We start from the raw sequence: 20721 nt of genomic DNA, 5'->3' as shown, positions 1-20721 counted from the left end.
AAGGAAAGTGAATTTTACAAATGTCCAAAAGATTGTTGTTGTTCCTGGTCTTACGTAGTTTCTCCTTGGGTGTCTTGGTTTATTGAGAGGAAAAAAAAAAAAACCACAAAACAAGTAGCTCAGAGTGCTGGGAAAGATGAAAACAGGTTTTCTGTATATTCTAATCTTTAGTGATGGAATACTTGTACCATTATTTTCTTATATAGAAGTTCCACTGCCCAAAAAGTGGTTGAAGTCAGGCTGCAACTTTTTTCCTTAGTAGTAACAGTAACAAATGTCTCTTATCCCTATGCAGTTGTCTTAATTGGGTGGAGGCATAGGTTTCTTAGCTCAGATGTCTGGTAGTTCTGCTCACTGAAACAAATTAGAAACTGGAAAAACAACAGTGTACCCTAATGCCATCAAGATATATAGGGGCAGAACCCATCTGCTGTCTGTGTTGGAGGCTGAGGTAAGCCTAACTGGGAATGAGGGGCAAAAGCACCCCATTGTGACTGGCCCAGAGGCTCCGTGCATCCTTGGCATAGACTACCTCAGGAGAGGGTATTTCAAGGACCCAAAAGGGTACCGGTGGGCTTTTGGTATAGCTGCCTTGGAGACGGAAGAAATTAAACAGCTGTCCACCTTGCCTGGTCTCTCGGAGGACCCCTCTGTTGTGGGGTTGCTGAAGGTCAAAGACCAAGAGGTGCCAATCACTACCACAACGGTGCAGCGGCGGCAATATGAACTTGGTCCAGTGTGGTTCTTTCCACGGGCTGCAAGGAATTACCTGCTCCACCGTGGTCTCTTCCACAGGCTGCAGGGGAATCTCTGCTCCGGTGCCTGGAGTACCTCCCCCTCCTTCTTTACTGACCTTGGTGTTCGTGGGCTTGTTTTTCACACTTTTTTCCTCAATCCTCACTGCCTATGCAGCATTTTGTAGTTGCCAAGCCTCTCCCCATCATATTTGAAAAGTCATGGCAATCAGGCAAAGTCCGCAGTGACTGGAGAAAAGGGAAACATCACACCCATTTTTTAAAAGGGTAAAAAGGAGGACCCTGGGAACTACCAACAAGTCAGCCTCACCTTCGTGATGGGTAAGATCATGGAGGAGATCCTCCTGGAAGACATGTTGAAACATACGGAAGACAGGGTGGTGATTCGAGACAGCCAGCATGGCTTCACCAAGGGCAAGTCTTGCCTGATCAACCTAGTGGCCTTCTGTGATGGAGTGACTGCATCAGTGGACATGGGAAGGGCTATGAATGTCATCCACCTGGTCTTCTGTAAGGCATTTGATATGGTCTCCCATAAGAGGTAATAGGTTCTTACCTCTAAATTGGAGAGATATGGGTTTGAGGAATGGACTGTTAGATGGATAAAGAACTGGCTGGATGGCCATGTCCAAAGAGTTACAGTCAATGGCTCAATGTCTAAGTAGAAACCACTAATGAGTGGTGTCCCTCAAGGGTCCATACTGGGACCAATACTATTTAATGTCTTCTTCAGTGACATAGTGGGACTGAGCGCACCCTCAGCAAGTTTGCAGATGACACCAAGCTGAGTGGTGCAGTTGATTCGCTAGAGGGAAGGGATGCTATCCAAAGGGACCTTGACAAGGTTGAGGAATTGTCACCTGACACTAAGGGGACACACAGGTTCTTTTAGGGATCCTTGGCAGAATGATGATGGCACTAAATCATAGTTACAATTAAAGCTTTATTTTCTTAACAGGATTTTATGATTAGTATAGCACAGAATTTAAGATTAGAATGGCACAGGATTTCTACAAGCAGAATCAACATAGTACAGTTTATAAGTAGCATAATACAGAATTTATAATACAACTTAACTTATGATTTCTAATCACCTGGACCCTCTGCAAATCAGGTCGGATCTTAATACATGGTTTTCTGTATCAATATAACAATCATAATCTAGACTCGAAAACCATATAAAAGAATACAAGTCACTCAGTCCTCGGAGGAAGCAGACGACGGTGGAGGTGTCCCTGGCCACTAGGGGGTCACAGGTCTCGCTGTCCAGCAGCAGTTCCAGTCCAAGTTCCCCCCTTAGGACTTGTAACTGCTTGATTTTATAGACAGTGCTCTGTGTGCCGTTACGCTTCCCTGTTCTGTGACAGGGTCATCAACAACACCTGGTTGGCCGGGTGCCTGGGACCTTCAAGGCTGGTAAGGAGGGGAGTAATCGGCCTGACGCCCAGGAATCTTGAGGCTGGTAGGGAGGGGAAGAAGAAATCTGTTTGGTTTGTCTACTTGGTTCACAGGACCTTCAGGGCCTGATAATGAGGGAAGGGGAACGAATACGTGACCTGCTCGGTCAGAGAGAATGGCTGCTTGCCTCATAAAATGGCGTTAGTTATGCTAACCACATTACCAGAGGTTGGGAGTAGGGGGTACTGGTCACAGGAATGGGCCCGTGCAAACCTCATAATGTTCAACAAGGCCAAGTGCAAGGTCCTGCACCTGGGTCGGGGCAATCCTCAATATCAGTACAGACTGGGCGATGAATGGATTGAGAGCAGCCCTGCAGAGGACTTGGGGGTGTTGGTTGATGAGAAGCTCAACATGACCCGGCAATGTGCGCTCGCAGCCCAGAAGGCCAATCGTATCCTGGGCTGCATCAAAAGAAGCGTGGCCAGCAGGTCGAGGGAGGTGATTCTGCCTCTCTACTCCGCTCTGGTGAGACCCCATCTGGAGTACTACGTCCAGCTCTGGGGCCCAGTAGTACAAGAAAGACACGGACCTGTTGGAGCGGGTCCAGAGGAGGGCCACAAAAATGATCAGGGGGATGGAACACCTCTCCTATGAAGAAAGGCTGAGAGAGTTGGGGTTGTTCAGCCTGGAGAAGAGAAGTCTCTAGGGAGACCTTATTGCGGCCTTTCATTATATAAAGGGACTAAGAAAGATGGAGAGGGACTTTTTACCAAGGCCTGTAATGACAGGACAAGGGTTAATGGTTTTAAAGTGAAAGAGGGTAGGTTTAGATTGGACATAAGGAAGAAATTTTTACAGTGAGGGTGGTGAGACACTGGAACAGGTTGCCCAGAGAAGTTTTGGATGCCCCATCATTGGAAGTGTTCAAGGTCAGGTTGGATGGGACTCTGAGCAACCTGATCTTGTGAAAGATGTCCCTGCTCATTGCAGGGGGGTTGGACTAGATGGTCTTTAAAGGTCCCTTCCAACCCAAACCTTTCTATGATTCTATGATTTTGCCCTTTCTTAAATATGTTTTCACAGAGGCACCACCAGCTTCACTGATTGGCTTAGCTGTGGCTTGCAGTGGGTTGGTTGCTGAGTCGACTCGAAGTGGCTGTGTCCATCTTGGGTCAGCTTCTGGTATCTTCTCACTGACACACCCCCCCCACAGCTTGCCCACTACCAAAACCTTGCCATATAAACCCAATACACAGCTGAAACAAAATGGCAGCCCTTGTGTATGTAATGGGAAAGGACTTCTTGTTCTGCCATTTTCCAGGTAATGTAGCTGTAAGGAACAGCTAGTCAAGCTAGCCAAACACAGTGCAGTCTGTGAACACACGGGGTATGACGTTTTAGAAAGTGGTGACACCCGTCCCACCAGTGGAAAATGGTGAAATAAAGAAATCACATGACAAGAAGAGGGGAGGGACTTCCAAGGCAACTGGGACATGTGACCCCAGTAGGGTCAGGGCTTCTGCTACTGAGGTAGATGCATTGAGTACCTGAAATCTCCTCACCTGAAATCCAGTCTGTACTCTGCTCCTTTCCTTCCTCACTCCTGTCAACATCTTGAATTCCACTTTTTCATGGTCACTACAGCCAAAGCTTCCATTAATTACCACATCCGCAGCCAGTTCTGTTTTTGTTAATAGCAGATCCAGCTGTATGCCATTCCTAGTTGGCCTATCCAGTCCTTGTATCAAGAAGTTTTCCCCAACACCCTCCATATATCTTCTTGACTGCTTGTATCCTGCCATGTTGCCCTTCCAACACGTCAGGGAGGTTAAAGTCCCCAGTAAGAACCAGGGTCTAAAACTGTCCTGGTTTCAGCTGGGATAGAGTTAATTTCCTTCCTAGGAGCTGGTACAGGGCTGTGTTTTGGATTTAGGAGGAGAACAATGTTGATAACACACCGATGTTTCAGTTGTTGCTAAATAGTGCTTACACTAGTCAAGGACTTTTCAGCTTCCCATGCTCTACCGACTGAGAAGGCTGGAGGTGCACAAGAAGCTGGGAGGGGGCATAGCCAGGACAGCTGACCCAAACTGGCCAAAGGGACATTCCATACCATGTGATGTCATGCTCAGTACATAAACTGGGGGAAAGCTGGCCGGGGGGACCGCTGCTCGGGGACTGGCTGGGCATCAGTCGGCGGGTGGTGAGCAATTGCATTGTGCATCACTTGCTTTGTCTATTCTTCTTATTATTATTACTATTAGTAGTAGTAGTAGTATTTTATTTTATTTTACTTTATTTCAATTATTAAACTGTTTTTATCTCAACCCATGAGTTTTCTTACTTTTACTCTTCCGATTCTTTCCCCCATCCCACCGGGGCAGGGGGAGAGTGAGCGAGCGGCTGTGTGGTGCTCAGTTGACAACTGAGGTTAAGCCACGACAAAAACCCTTACACTTCCCTGATTTTATTCAAAGAATCACAGAATCATGGAGGTTGAGATTGCAAGGGGCCCCTTGAGATCACGTAGCCCAACCCCAACAGTCAAGCAGGGTCAGCTAGAGCAGGTTTCCCAGGACTGTGTCAGACATGTTTTGAATATCTTCATGGATGGACACTCCACAGCCTTTCTGGGCAACCTGTTCCAGTGTTCAACAACCCCCACAATAAAAAAATGTTTTCTTATGTTCAGATGGAACTCCCTGTGTTTCAATTTGTGCCCATTGCCTCTTGTCCTGTCACTGAACACCACTGAAGAGTCTGGATCCCTCTTTTTCATTCCCTCCCATCATGTATTTATACTAATTGATAAGATCCCCCTGAGCTTTCTCTTCTCCAGGCTAAACAGTCCCAGCTCTCTCAGCCTTTCCTCATATGAGAGATGCTCCAGTACCTTAATCATCTTTGTGGCCCTTCATTGGACTCTCTCCAGTATGTCCCTCTCTCTTGTACTGGGGAGCCCAGAACTGGATATGGTACTCCAGGTGTGGCCTCACCAGTGCTGAGTAGAGGAGAAGGATTACCTCCCTCAACCTGCTGGCAACACTCTTCCTAATGCAGCCCAGGATACCATTTGCCTTATTTGCTACGAGTGTGCATTGTTCATCTTGGTGTCCACCAGGACCCCCACGTCCTTTGCTGCGAAGCTGATTTCTAGACTGTCGGGCCCCAGCATGTACTGCTTCATGGGGTTAGACCTTCCCAGGTGCAGGACATGGCATTTCCCTTTGTTGAACTGCATGAGGTTCCTCTTTGCCCATTTCTCCAGCCTGTCGAGGTCCCTCTGAATGACAGTGCAACCCTCTGACGTATCAGCCATTCCTCTCAGTTTTGTGCCATCAGTAAGCTTGCTGAGGGTGCACTCTGCCCATCATCCAGATCATTAATGATGATGTTAAACATTTTCATTAACATAAAGAAGGCTTCAGCATAAAGAAGGCTTCATCCACTTCTTCACCCTGCTTGACTGGTCTGTAACAAACCCCCACCACAATGTCACCTCTCCTGGCCTCTCCTCTGATCCTGACACACGAGGTTGTAAGGGTACGTGGAAGGAGAGTGTCTGTTCCTTTAAGGGTATCTGGTCAAGGATCTTTTTCAATGCAGCAAGGGAAAATAAGAAAAGCAGGAAGCCATAAACAAGAACATCCAGGGACACAAACCTGGCCGAAAAATGATAAGGGAGGCAGTGATGAGAACCAAACCTGGTCAGTCACAATAATTGATGAAGGTGTGCGAGTGTGAGAATGTTTATTCCAGCAAGGTTATCTGATCAAGGACCTTGTCAATTAGGAAACCAAGGGAAAAGGGGGGAAACCAGAAACAAAATACACAGAGACACAGACCTGTCAAAACAAACATGGAGACAATGACAAGAAACAAACCTCACCAGTCACACATTGATGGTCTACCAAGAAACCACAGGTGCCACTTCCAGGAAGATCAACCTGGACTTTGCAACTGATAAGATTGCAAACCAGGGGGCATCCCGGACTGGGAGGGGTGAGGGAATCCATAGAACTATACAAACCCATGAAGGGACACGCAGGGGAAAAGGGGAGCAGGAAGGAACAAAGAGGAGAATAGACAGAAAGGGGTATAAAAGGGGCCAGTCGCATGTAAAACAAGGCCAGTCAATACACTTGCCTGAGCCCTGCACCTGATCACCACAGTCTGTCCTGTCTTCTTATATCTTCTTATTAAATCTTTTCTTAACTCTCTCTTTGTGTATTCTCACTCTCTATCCCGTGTGTATGTTTGCTGCAAGGACTAAGTGGCAGGTACTGGTGAGACCTGTATGTGTGTGGGTGAAAATTGATGCCAGCTACTGGAGTCTGACTGAGGGTGTGGGTGCATTTGGCTTGCGGTGCCAGCTACTGGAACGAGTGGGGAGTCTTTAACTTCCAATCACTGGGGTGTGTCAAGGTCCATTCGGATCTCTCAAATTTACAGGACAACGTACTCTGTGATTTAAACTTTATTTCATGAGCTCGTTAAGAAATATAATAAACAAACATGACAAACAGGGGCTCAATCCCCTTTTGCCCAGACTAGTCCATCACGTGAATTCACTTATTCACCACTCAAGTCATAAGGTTTCATAACTTATAACCCGTAACTCTTAATATCGTGCACCTATGAGCAAAAGAAAAGAATCAGTTACCTAGCTGACGGTGAGAGTGCTCATCCTTCCTCCTCCGTCACGGTGCAGGCGTCCCCTGTATCACACCGTGAAGCATGAAAGCCTCAGCAGTCCAGCTGCTGTTGGATCAGCTTTAAAAGCTTTTTGGGGTAAGCTGATGTTTTATACCCTCCAGCTTGGAGATTGGGTCTATACCATTTTCATAAGTGTCGTGGTTTAACCTCAGTTGGCAACTGAGCACCACACAGCTGCTCGCTCACTCCCCTCTGACCCCAGTGGGATGGGGGAGAGAATTAGAAGAGCACAAGTGAGAAAAACTCGTGGGCTGAGATAAAGACAGTTTAATAATTGAAATAAAATGATAATAATAATATGATAATAATAACAATACACAAAGCAAGTGATGCACAGTACAATTGCTCACCACCCGCTGACCGAGGCCCAGCCAGTCCCCGAGCAGCGGCCCCCCCGGCCAGCTTTCCCCAGTTTATGTACTGAGCATGACGTCACATGGTATGGAATGTCCCTTTGGCCAGTTTGGCTGTGCCCCCTCCCAGCTTCTTGTGCACCTCCAGCCTTCTCAGTCGGTAGAGCATGGGAAACCAAGAAGTCCTTGGCTAGTGTAAGCATTACCTAGCAACAACTGAAACATCGGTGTGTTATCAACTTTGTTCTCATCCTAAATCCAAAACACAGCACTGTACTTTTTTGTACTAATTGTCCTAGCCTGGACATTTTATTATTAACCATCTCCAAGTCCATAGAATTTAACACTCCTGTGCCCAAGCCAGCAGTTCCCAATCCTGTTGAAAGATCTCTAGCTGTGCGGATTTTCCAGTGAGACTTAAGCCATTGATTATATATAGGTATTGTCCATTGTGAGCAATTTGGGTAAACTTTACTAATATTAACATTGTCCCAGCGAATCTTGAAGTAAAATTCACATACTTCAGAAGTAAAAACTGCAAATCTTTCAGGAAATCCTTGGGCAACTATTACTGGTGGTGTAGTAGTGGTAGTGGGAATCAGGGAAATGTCAAATTGCATACTGCCCACTGTGGCACATGAACCATGACCTCAACGGTTAATTGGCACACAAACTCCCATAATAAATCCCAACAGCTTCATTTCCAGCAGGCATTGCCATCCCTTTTTGGGTTTCTCTGATATTGTTACATGTGTGCAATTGTGTAAAAGGACAAACTTAATAGGTCCTTCAGTGGTATCATGATCATATTGTAGGGCAATGTCCCCATCTATAACGCAAGTTTTAGTCTCTCCAACCCAAGTCCAGATTCCTGAATACGGACTACTAACACTTAAGCAAAAGGTAAGGTTGGTGTGCATGGTCAGGTGGATACCTTCATTCTTGCTGCCCCACTGGTGGGTTTCGGATATGTTGGGCTTCACTGTCCATGTTAAGGCAGAGGTTACCAGCTTCTGTGGGTTTGCTTGATTATTGCATTGTGCATCTACATTTATGTGATAGAATGCCAGATTCCCCAGTATGAGGATTAGAATTGTCCAATACATGAAGGTTCCTGTCTTTTTAGATGTTAACATTCTTTCCAGTGATAGCACTTTACCATAGAGAGTATTAGCAAAGTTCCAGGGAATACTTAGTGTACTTTTTAGATGGATACTTTCCGTAATATGCAGGTTGAATGATAGCTTTTCACTTATTCATCCAGGAGTTCAACAGTTCCTAGGGAGAGAGAAAGAAGACCTAGGTCTTGGATTGTATCCAAGCCTCAGTAATGATTAATTTCACTCCAACAGCATCCACAGTTTCCCGTATTCCTTTCCCTCGAAAGTGCTGCAAAGTGACCCAGCGTTTTCCGAGTGGTAGGTGTTGAATTCTCACCCGATCTTCTGGATGCCACACAAAGGTATTCAAAGCATCCTGCTGGTGTTGGTTCAGCACAGGGGATTGTTCATAACCTCTATATAGTGGACTGCCAGTAGGAGTCTGCCGTGAGTTCAGTGCTTGTACAGCTTCCCATAAGTTCCTCCCGCAATTAGCATTACCATTTTGCCATTTGAGCTGTTGTTTAAGCAACATTACTCTGAGGTCGATAGGGTAAGTGGAAAGTCCACTTAACTCCATGCTTAAGACACCATTCCTGTACTATTTTATTTTTAAAAGATGAACCATTATCTGACTGTATCTCTTGTAGCATTGGGTATACAGCAAACCATCGGTTTAATCCTGCTACAGTTGCCAATCCAGATGCAGTGCGTGTAGGGTAAACGTTACCCAAACCACTCACTATCTCAACTCCAGTCATAATAAATTTCCATCCTTCAGAGGTACATGTCATGGGTCCAATATAGTCAACTTGCCAAGTACCCCAAAGGACTTTCCCTTCCATAAGGTTTGCTTGTTGTTGACTTTTGACAAGATAATCCCTCATATCATTACAAAATCTGCAAGTGGTCACTAGTTGAACTGCTTGTTGTTTAGAAATTGGCCAGCCTAGTCTTGCTGCATGCTGATATAGATCATATGCACCAGTGTGTCCCAACCATTCATGCAGCCATTTACCTAACCATTCAATACTCAAGGTAGAGGAAAATCCTGCCACATTTATACTGGCTAGGTGGTCAGCCATATTGTTCCATTTGTCCACCTGAGTAGTATTTTTCTGGTGTGCGACTACATGCCCTATAGCAATAGGATGGGAGTTGGCGATCTGGTATGTTGTTGCCAATATTTTCTTCCCCATACATCTCAATTCCCTATCTGCCAATTGTGTTTTGCCCAGTTTCCTAGCCATTGTGTAGCACCAGCCCATACAGCATAGGAATCAGTGTATATGGTCCGTGCGCCATTTCTAAGAGCTAGTACTAAGGCATAGAGCTCTGCTAATTGAGTAGAACCTTCTACTTGTTCAGTTACTGCAAGTTCATCGGCTACAGATACAGCAGCAGCCGTTCCTTGCCATTTACCCTGTATTTTACGAGCACTCTCATCAGTAAACCAGACACCATCTGGTTGATGGGGATTGAATTCAGGAGCATCCTGGATAGGAGAGCATGGAGGCTCCATGTATTCAGTAGGCATTTCTATACGTTCCACTACTTCAGTAACTTTATTCTCCTTAATCAGGCCATCTGTGGTTACACGATGGTGGATATACAGTGCCCACCTTTGTACAGTGATCTTATGTGCTACACCTAAAGGCAGTGGTTTACCACCGAGAATAGGTTTAAGACTAGGTATTGGCACATGTAATTTTACGCTTCTTCCCCGAGTCAAAGGTTCAGTTGCTACTAGCCCTTCGTAAGCTGCTAATAGCACCTTTTCAAAAGTCGAGTAATTGTGCTGAGCATTCTGCCATGATTTGGAGCCAAAAATAATAGGGAGTTCCTTGGAACTGGTAGGCTCTTGTTGCCATAGTCCCCACCAATATCTCTTTCCTTTAATGGGAAAATCACTACTCACCCACTGGTCAGGGCTAAACTAATTCTGTCTAATGGACAGACAGTCTATCATCCGAAGTGGAGGAAGGGGACTTGGCTGCCTATGCTTATGTTTTATGTGAGTCCTGTATGTAGGTGCTGTTGAAGGCAGCACCTTGTCTGTGGCAGTCTGTGTGACCAGCCATATCAGTGTCCTCTGTGTGTGTCTGTGTGTGTGTGTGTCTGGGATACATGCTCAGCTTCACTACTGGTTGAACCTGCAATGGGAAAGCAGCAGCTGTATCCCTCAGCCTGGGCAGAGACCCCGGTTCCCTGGGGCACTGGGCTGGGTTCCAGAGGCCAGGCAGGATGGAGTCCTGAGACAGAGCAGCTAGAGAAGGCAGCCTCTCTCTTAACATCCCTTAACAAAGGTCTCAACTTGAACTACTGGGTTCTGACTGTTTTACCCATTTTTTTATATATGCTTTATATTACTTTCTCTTATAAGCCATGTTTTCTATAGAGAAGGAACTGCATTCAAAGCATTTACAGTTTGCATGCAATATTCTTTGTGGAACACTAGTCTAGAGGATTTTCATATGACTTACTGTTCTGTCAGGTCCCTAAGTGTACTAATTAGGCCTTAATGGCCCTGATCAGCCTCACTTGGGGCCTCCATCCACACACATCTTCCTTCCTATGGGCCCCAGAGTCCCATTTAAGCTGAGACCTTGGCCTTCAGTCTCTGCTTATTTACATGGTAAGAGTACCAGCCTTGCCTCACACCCCATTGATTCTGGCCTGTGGACTGATTCCTGGCCTGACTTTAGACCTGCCTTATTGTAATGGACCTGCCTGTTGATCACTGGACTGTGTCTGACCCTGGTTACTCTCAAGAGGTTTGATCCTGACCCTGACCCGTGGGTTGACTTCCCAGCTTGGCCTTGGACCTGCATCATTGTCACAAACTTGCTTGACGATCTGGACTTTTGGTAGAACCTGGCTACCATCCCCAGGCCTGTACTGCTCAACTTGCTTGGGGGCTATAGGACAGGGCGGTATTATCATGCTTGGCTCCTGTTTCCTTAGGGAGCAGCTGGCCCTAGCTACTCCCCATGTTCATAGAAGTGTTTTAATGATTTTTACTGTCACTGATGAGTTTTGGCTTGATTGCATTAGCTTGAAAACACTACAAGAGACTTCACGGGTCTTTCTTAGATCAGAATGTCTTCTATACATGACCTGCTTAACAAGAGAAAAGTGACATCTTTTCTCATCTCTAAACATAGCACTACGTGCTACAGAACACATGAAAAGCAAACTTACTTATTGCTGTAATCTTCTATTATGTAGTGGAAATAACAGCAGAGGTAAAATATTTGAAATAGCATTTAAGAATTAAATATTTAGCATAATCTTATATCATCCAGAGAACCAATCTGTATGCAAGTAATGTTTCAAACAAGTCTGTTGAGGGTTTTTTTGAGGAACACGAGAGTTTTTCACAAAGATGAAACAGGATTTTTGTGGTTACAATATGCCACATGATCAAATTGTTTAAGTAACAATGGAATTGAGATGTTTAGATTTAGAAAACAGTATCTGTACAAGTGAAATCATGATTTGAAAAAAACTGGGATGTTTACTTTTAGGTACCTACTTTTAAATCTTAAGATAAATTCTTAAATGTGTCATGGTTTAACCCCAATCAGCAACTAAGCACCACAGAGCCGCTCGCTCACCCTCCCCCACCGGTGGAATGGGGGAGAGAATCGGAAGAGCAAAAGTAGGAAAACTCATAGGTTGAGATAAGAATAGTTTAATAATTAAAATAATAGAATAATAATAATAATAATAATAATAATAATAATAATAATAATAAAAAAAATTGTAATGGAAAGTAAAACGACGAGAGAGAGAGAGAAACAAAAACCCGGGGGGGGGGGGGGGGGGGGGAACCAAGTGATGCAACTGCTCACCACCCGCCAACCAACGCCCAGTCAATCCCCGAGCAGCAATTGCTGCCCCCCGGCCAACCCCCCCCAGCTTATATACTGAGCATGATGTCATATGGTATGGAATATCCCTTTAGCCAGTTTCGGTCAGCTGTCCTGCTATACTCCCTCCCAGCTTTTTGTGCACCTCCTCGTTGGCAGAGCTGAAAAGTCCTTGACTTAGTGTAAACACTGCTTAGCAACAACTAAAACATCAGTGTGTTATCACATTATTCTCATCCTAAATCCAAAACACAGCACTGTACCAGCTACTAGGAAGAAAATTAACTCTATCCCAGCCGAAACCAGGACAAATGATTGTGCAGTATTCAATGCGACGTAATATGCACTAAGAGCCAAATAAACACTGTACGGTGATTATATGTTTGCTATAGGCATTTTATTCTGAATCCATAATATACATTCATAGAATACATTGTAACTGTTCAGAGCAAACCACTAAAATGCATATCATGAGGGCACGTTAAATATGTCATCTTGAACATTGACTGCTCAATTGCTGGAACGCTGATTCAGACAGGGCTTGTCTCTGCTTTGCATTCCCATCTTGTGCTGAAAGAGTAAGAGCCAGCTGCCCTGCCCCAAAAGGAGCACTGTGGAGCAGGCTAATTGTTTACTGTGGAAAAAGCCCTTTCAGAAAGTGACAACCCTGAGAGGGTGCTATAAGGGAATGTGAGGATGAGTCTTGGATCAGCTGGTGGGTAAGTGGGCCTGTAATTGGGGTTTCCACCTCAAGTTCTCCCTTCTTGGTCATGCTTTCTTAAAACAAGAATTCCTTGAATTCCCAAAATAAGGCCACATGTAAAAGCTGTTATGAGCAGCTTGAGGGTGTAAATGTAAGTTAATCAGAGGCAGAAGATGCCATTCTAAGCAGATAATGTTGTCCCACAAGCAGGGTCCGGTACCCGGTGTGCAATAAGCCAATCTTACACACAGAGCCAAGGTATTTATTTATCTCATGTTTGCGCAAAGATGGGTGCTAGGTGGTAATTCCACAAAGCTAGCACACCACACACAAGAACTACAGCGTATTTATCTTGTTACATGATTAGTAAAAGCCTGCCTAAGTTCGTGCTCATTGGTTAGTTATGTTGAAATTAGCCTCGCTTGCCATGTAAATTAGCACGCATGCTCCTTGCAGGTGTGGGGGGGGAAGTCTTTCCAGTCTTGAATTGAGTCAGTGGTTGCGATCTCCCCCTGCCGCCTTTACCTTTCCCCTAGTTACCGCAGTTTTTGCTGACTTCTTGTTTCTTTGGCAATCATCCAGCCCCCGGCTCCTTCTAGGGCAGGATGTTCCCCTTTTATCAGTCTTCTAGTTCTTCTTCAAGGGCATAGTCGTTGTAAGGCATGCATTGTTTATACAAGGTAATCAGTCAGGCTAGTACAATGAAGACTACAGTCTAGGTATTAACCCAAACATATGGCTACATTTCCTCCCTTTTGAGACTGTAGAAGAGGAACTTCACTGTAGTTTCTCTTATATTAGTCTCATCCTCTCATAACTTTGTCTCCCCATTATAGAACAACATTTCCAAAAATACTGTGTTATTACATAGATACATACAAAAGCTAATAAGGCAATTCTTATAATGCTTAGTAACTTTTTTTTTTACCCATACACTCAGATCAGGGAACCAGGAAGTCAACCATTTCCATGTTTCTTCAAATCCGTAAGATGTGTCATCCTTTCATATCTCATGGAGTATTTTAGTCTGTTTCCCGATGTCTTCTAAATCTGTAGAAATCCTACCATTCTGGTCTACATATACACAACAACTTGTATTTAAAACTGTGCACGCTCCTCTTTGGGAGGTTGGCATCATATCTAGAGCCATTCTGTTCTGTAAAGTGATTTTAGCCATTTCAGACACTTCTTCTTGTTGGGCTTTAATAGCATCGTAAGTCTCGTTCCCAATTTTCTCAATTACGGCAGAAATATTTACTATAGCTTTTTCTAATGCACTAACTCCTAACCAGGGAGAAACCATCTAGCGAAGGAGTGAAATCCTGTGGGTCTGTCAATCAATGGATTCTTTGCATTTCTTTTATTTCCCATTCTTGTTCTATTGTATCATTGTATGATGTTTGGTCACTGTTATTCTGTACATGTTTTACAAATATTGGGAAAGAGAAATTGAGGGGTATTCCTATTAAAGGAATACCTTTCTTAGGATGCTCGGGGAAATGAGTACAGATCCAACAATTAGACTTGTTCGCCATTTGTGCTTCATCAAAGTAAAATGGCAATTCATTCTGTTCTCGCAGATTTCCTGGTTCCCCATAAGACACTTTTGCATTTCTTAATTTCATCCATAGGCAACAGAGGAGTATCACCCCCCTTAGCTCCTTCATTTCTTTTCCTAAAGAGATCTGTATACCTACACAAATTCACTAGCAAAGATATGAAAACAATTATCAAAACGCAATACAAAGATAATAAGCTTTATATACAGTCTAGCTCAATATATGACTTTCCAGAGTCCCAACTACAGTTCATTGGGATCAAGAGAGCTTCAGCTTCAGTGGTCCCGTTTCTTCAGAGATCCACTCCTTCTGCGGAGCTTTCTTCAAGCGAGTATAGTGTATCCACGAATCTATACCCTTCACTTTCACAGCGGTATAAGTGGTAAGTAGCACCACGTAAGGTCCTTTCCACCTTTCTTTCAAAGGCTCATCTTTCCAGGTGCAGATGTAAACTTCATCTCCAGGTTGAAATTCATGCACCGGTGAATCTAAAGGCAAAGGAGATCACTGATTAAGGTACCTGTGCAAGGAAGACAAAGTCTGCGACAAGGATAATAAATAATTGACCAGCATTCCCTCTCCTTTCATGTATATTTGGTCCTCTTTTCCTGTCATCAAATTTACAGGATATGGTTTTCCATACAGTGTTTCAAAAGGACTCACTTTTTCTCTTACTCTAGGAGTAATCTGAATTCTCATTAATGCTATAGGTAGGACATCTACCCACTTCATTTGCGTTTCCTGACATAGCTTCAAGACCTGTCTCTTTAGGGTCTGATTCATCCTTTCTACCTTCCTGCTTGACTGTGGCCTCCAAGCGGTATGTAAATCCCATTGTATTTGTAAAAACTTAGAGACCCCTTGAACTATTTCTGCTACAAAGTGAGGTCCATTGTCCAATGACATCCCTTCAGGGATGCCAGATCTCAGAATCACCTCTTTGAGCAGAATTCTAACCACTTCCCTGGATTTGTTGGTACGGCATGGGCAGTGTCCTGGTTTCGACAGGGATAGAGTTAATTTCCTTCCTAGTAGCTGGTACAATGCTGTGTTTAGGATTTAGGATGAGAACAAAGTTGATAACACACCGATGTTTTAGTTGTTGCTAGGTAATGCTTACAGTAGCCAAGGACTTTTCAGCTTCCCATGCTCTACCGACTGAGAAGGCTGGAGGTACACAAGAAGCTGGGAGGGGGCACAGCCAAACTGGCCAAAGAAACATTCCATACCATGTGGCGTCATGCTCAGTACATAAACTGGGGAAAGCTGGCCGAGGGGCTGCCGCTGCTCGGGGACTGACTGGGCATCGGTCGGTGGGTGGTGAGCAATTTTACTGTGCATCGCTTGCTTTGTGTATTATTATTATTATTATTATGATTTTATTTCAGTTAATATTCTATGATGTTTTCTTCTTCATTACAGTAACTCTTCAGTATTTTGAACATCCTTGGATAGTTAATATACTTCTATTGGTACTTCTTGGGAATATTGTTTTGGTTTTGTCTAAAGTTGGTAAGCAATTTAAGAATATCATCCAGAGATCTGCCCCAAGGCTGGATAGTCATGAGTGGCAGGGTGTGTGGGACAAGATGGGCAAGTACCTAGGCCAATGGGCACCCCCAGTGTTTTGGAACTTCACCCCTGAGCAAGTGCGGAATCCTGAAAAGTTAGGAGAATATTTGGACAAAGTATGCTGTCACCCTGGCAACTCCAGAGAGATGCAGATCATTGCAACGTGCTGGGGCCTGGCCCATGCCTACCGAGCCCTGTTCAACACCATTCAGTACCCTCAAGGGGAAGAGAAGGTCTCTGGCTCTGACGATAAAACGACACGCACTGCGGCCACTCAGACCCGGGCAACACGCCCTGCGGCCACTCCAACCCCAGCGACATGCCGTGCAGCCACTCAGACCCCGGCGACATGCTCTGCGACCACTCCGACCCCAGCAACATGCTCTGCAGCTACTCAGACCCCAGCAACAGGCCCTGCGGCCACTCCAACCCCGGTGACAGGCCCTGCGGCCACTCAGACCCTGGCGACACACCCTGTGGCTGAACCAAAGAACCAGCCTGTGCCGGTATCAGTCGCCCCTGTACACAAGAAGAAATTTTGGAAGCGGAAGTCGGCTCGTTTAGTAAGGGAGGAAGAAGCTGCTTCTGAAAGGGAACCGGAGGAAGAACTGTACGACTACCCTGGAGAAGGGCCATCACGAGAACGGGAGGAGGAGAGCCGGCCGCTGATCGGGGAGGAAGAAGAGGAAGAACTCATAAACGATGCAGTAACCACCCGATCTCTATCCCTGAGTGAGCTGCGAGATATACAAAAAGATTTCAGCCGTCGTCCAGGTGAGCATATTGTCACCTGGCTGCTCCGATGCTGGGATAATGGGGCCAGTAGCCTGGAATTAGAGGGTAGGGAAGCCAAGCAGCTGGGATCCCTTTCTAGGGAAGGGGGCATTGACAAAGCAATTGGAAAAGGGACACGAGTCCTCAGCCTTTGGAGGCGACTCCTGTCAAGCGTGAAGGAAAGGTATCCCTTTAATGAAGATGTCATATGTCGCCCAAGCAAGTGGACGACCATGGAGAAGGGTATCCAGTTTCTGAGAGAATTAGCCATGCTGGAGGTGATTTATGGTGACCTGAACAATGAACAACTATCCAAAGATCCAGATGAAGTCAAGTGCACGCGACCCATGTGGCGGAAGTTTATAAGGAGCTCACCATCGTCATACGCCAATTCATTGGCAGTGATGACCTGGAAAGATGGAGAGGAACAAACAGTGCATGAATTGGCTAGTCAACTCCGGCAATACGAGGAAAGTCTTTCTTCCTCCATCGTCTCGGCTGTGGAGAAACTGATCCCGGGAGATCCAGCAACTCAGAGAGGATAGGTCCTGCTCCTCACCTGTACGGACCAGTATCTCGGCTATTAGAAGTAAGCGTTCTTTTGCTCAAGAGAGAGGATATAAAGGGTACACACCACGGGGCACCCTATGGTTTTACCTGCGTGACCACGGAGAGGACATGAGGAAGTGGGATGGAAAACTTACCGCAGCCCTGGGGGCACGGGTACGCGAATTGCAAGGGAAAACAATCACAGAAAGGGGTTCTTCCAGTAAAGTTGCTGCTCCAGTTTCCAGCGGGCAGTTCCCCAGAGAGAGTAGAAGGGCTGATCTTACTCTTGATCTTAATGAAGAAACTTCTGACTCGTACGTACAAGAAATGAGAAATGAGTACTGTGATGAGGACTAGAGGGGCCCTGCCTCCAGCCAGGGGGAGGAAAGGGACAACCGGGTTTACTGGACTGTGTGGATTCGGCGGCCTGGCACGTCAGACCCACAGAAGTATAAGGCTCTGGTAGACACCGGTGCACAGTGTACCCTAATGCCATCAAGCTATATAGGGGCAGAACCCATCTGTATTTCTGGGGTGACGGGGGGATCCCAACAGCTAACTGTATTGGAGGCTGAAGTAAGTCTAACTGGGAATGGGTGGCAGAAGCACCCCATTGTGACTGGCCCAGATGCTCCGTGCATCCTTGGCATAGACTACCTCAGGAGAGGGTATTTCAAGGACCCAAAAGGGTACCGGTGGGCTTTTGGTATAGCTGCCTTGGAGACGGAAGAAATTAAACAGCTGTCGACCTTGCCTGGTCTCTCAGAGGACCCTTCTGTTGTGGGGTTGCTGAAGGTCGAAGACCAACAGGTGCCAATCGCTACCACCACGGTGCACCGGCGGCAATATCGCACCAACCGAGACTCCCTGATTCCCATCCATGAGCTGATTCGTCGACTGGAGAGCCAAGGAGTGATCAGCAAGACTCGTTCACCCTTTAACAGTCCCATATGGCCAGTGCGGAAGTCTAATGGAGAGTGGAGACTAACAGTAGACTATCGTGGCCTAAATGAAGTCATGCCACCGCTGAGTGCTGCTGTGCCAGACATGCTAGAACTTCAATACGAACTGGAGTCAAAGGCAGCCAAGTGGTATGCCACAATTGATATCGCTAATGCGTTTTTCTCAATCCCTTTGGCAGCGGAGTGCAGGCCACAGTTTGCTTTCACTTGGAGGGGCGTCCAGTACACCTGGAACCGACTGCCCCAGGGGTGGAAACACAGCCCCACCATTTGCCATGGACTGATCCAGAGTGCGCTGGAACAGGGTGAGGCTCCAGAACACCTGCAATACATTGATGACATCATCGTGTGGGGCAACACAGCAGGAGAGGTCTTTGAAAAAGGGAAGGAAATAGTCCAAATCCTGCTGAAGGCCGGGTTTGCCATAAAACAATGTAAAGTCAAGGGACCTGCACAGGAGATCCAATTTTTAGGAATAAAATGGCAAGATGGACGTTGTCAGATCCCAATGGATGTGATCAACAAAATAACAGCCATGTCTGCACCAACTAGCAAAAAGGAAACACAAGCTTTCTTAGGCGTCGTGGGTTTTTGGAGAATGCATATCCCAAATTACAGTCTGATTGTAAACCCTCTCTATCAAGTGACCTGGAAGAAGAACGATTTCAAATGGGGCCCTGAGCAATGACAAGCCTTTGAACAAATTAAAGAGGAGATAGTTCATGCAGTAGCCCTGGGGCCAGTCCGGGCAGGGCAAGATGTAAAAAATGTGCTCTACACTGCAGCTGGGGAGAATGGCCCTACCTGGAGCCTCTGGCAGAAAGCACCAGGGGAGACTCGAGTTCGACCCCTAGGGTTTTGGAGTCGGGGATACAGAGGATCCGAGGCCCGCTATACTCCAACTGAAAAAGAGATATTGGCAGCATATGAAGGGGTTCGAGCTGCTTCGGAAGTGATCGTCACTGAAGCACAGCTCCTCCTGGCACCCCGACTGCCCGTGCTAGGCTGGATCATAGAATCATAGAATCATAGAATCATTGAGGTTGGAAAAGACCTCTAAGATCATCGAGTCCAACCAGCAACCCAACACCACCATGCCCACTAAACCATGTCCCTAAGCGCCTCATCTACACGTCTTTTAAATACCTCCAGGGATGGTGACTCAACCACTTCCCTGGGCAGCCTGTTCCAATGTTTCACTACTCTTTCAGTAAAGAAATTTTTCCTTACATCCAATCTAAACCTCCCCTGCTGCAACTTGAGGACATTTCTTCTCGTCCTATCACTAGTTACTTGGGAGAAGAGACCAACACCCACCTCGCTACAGCCTCCTTTCAGGTAGTTGTAGAGAGCGATGAGGTCTCCCCTCAGCCTCCTTTTCTCCAGGCTAAACAACCCCAGTCCCCTCAGCCGCTCCTCATAAGACTTGTTCTCCAGACCCCTCACCAGCCTCGTTGCCCTTCTCCGGACATGCTCCAGCACCTCAACGTCCTTCTTGTAGTGAGGGGCCCAAAACTGAACACAGTAGTCGAGGTGCGGCCTCACCAGGGCCGAGTACAGGGGCACGATCACTTCCCTACTCCTGCTGGCCACACTATTTCTGATACAGGCCAGGATGCCATTGGCCTTCTTGGCCGCCTGGGCACACTGCCGGCTCATGTTCAGCCGGCTGTCAACCAGCACCCCCAGGTCCTTTTCCGCCAGGCAGCTTTCCAGCCACTCTTCCCCAAGCCTGTAGCACTGCATGGGGTTGTTGTGGCCGAAGTGCAGGACCCGGCACTTGGCCTTGTTGAACCTCATACAGTTGACCTGGGCCCATCGATCCAGCCTGTCCAGGTCCCTCTGCAGAGCCTTCCTACCCTCAAGCAGATCAACGCTCCCGCCCAACTTGGTGTCATCTGCAAACTTACTGAGGGTGCACTCAATCCCCTCATCCAGATCATTGATAAAGATATTAAACAAGACCGGCCCCAAAACTGAGCCCTGGGGAACACCGCTCGTGACCGGCCACCAACTGGATTGAACTCCATTGTTCAGAGGGAGGGTCCCCCGTACACATCATGCAACTGATGCTACGTGGAGTAAGTGGGTCGCACTGATCACACAACGGGCTTGAACAGGAAACCCCAGTCGCCCAGGAATCCTGGAAGTGATCATGAATTGGCCAGAGGGCAAAGATTTTGGAATATCGCCAGAGGAGGAGGTGACGCGTGCTGAGGAGGCCCCAATGTATAATGAACTTCCAGAAAATGAGAAGCAATATGCCCTGTTCACTGATGGGTCCTGTCGACTTGTGGGAAAGCATCGGAGGTGGAAACCTGTTGTATGGAGTCCTATGCGACAAGTCGCAGAAACTGCTGAAGGAGAAGGTGAATCGAGCCAATTTGCAGAAGTAAAGGCCATCC

Source organism: Aptenodytes patagonicus, chromosome W, assembly GCF_965638725.1.
Source record: "Aptenodytes patagonicus chromosome W, bAptPat1.pri.cur, whole genome shotgun sequence".
NCBI classification, from domain to species: Eukaryota; Metazoa; Chordata; class Aves; order Sphenisciformes; family Spheniscidae; genus Aptenodytes; species Aptenodytes patagonicus.
The sequence above is the reverse complement of the archived record's forward strand: the minus strand, read 5'-3'. Positions refer to the sequence as shown.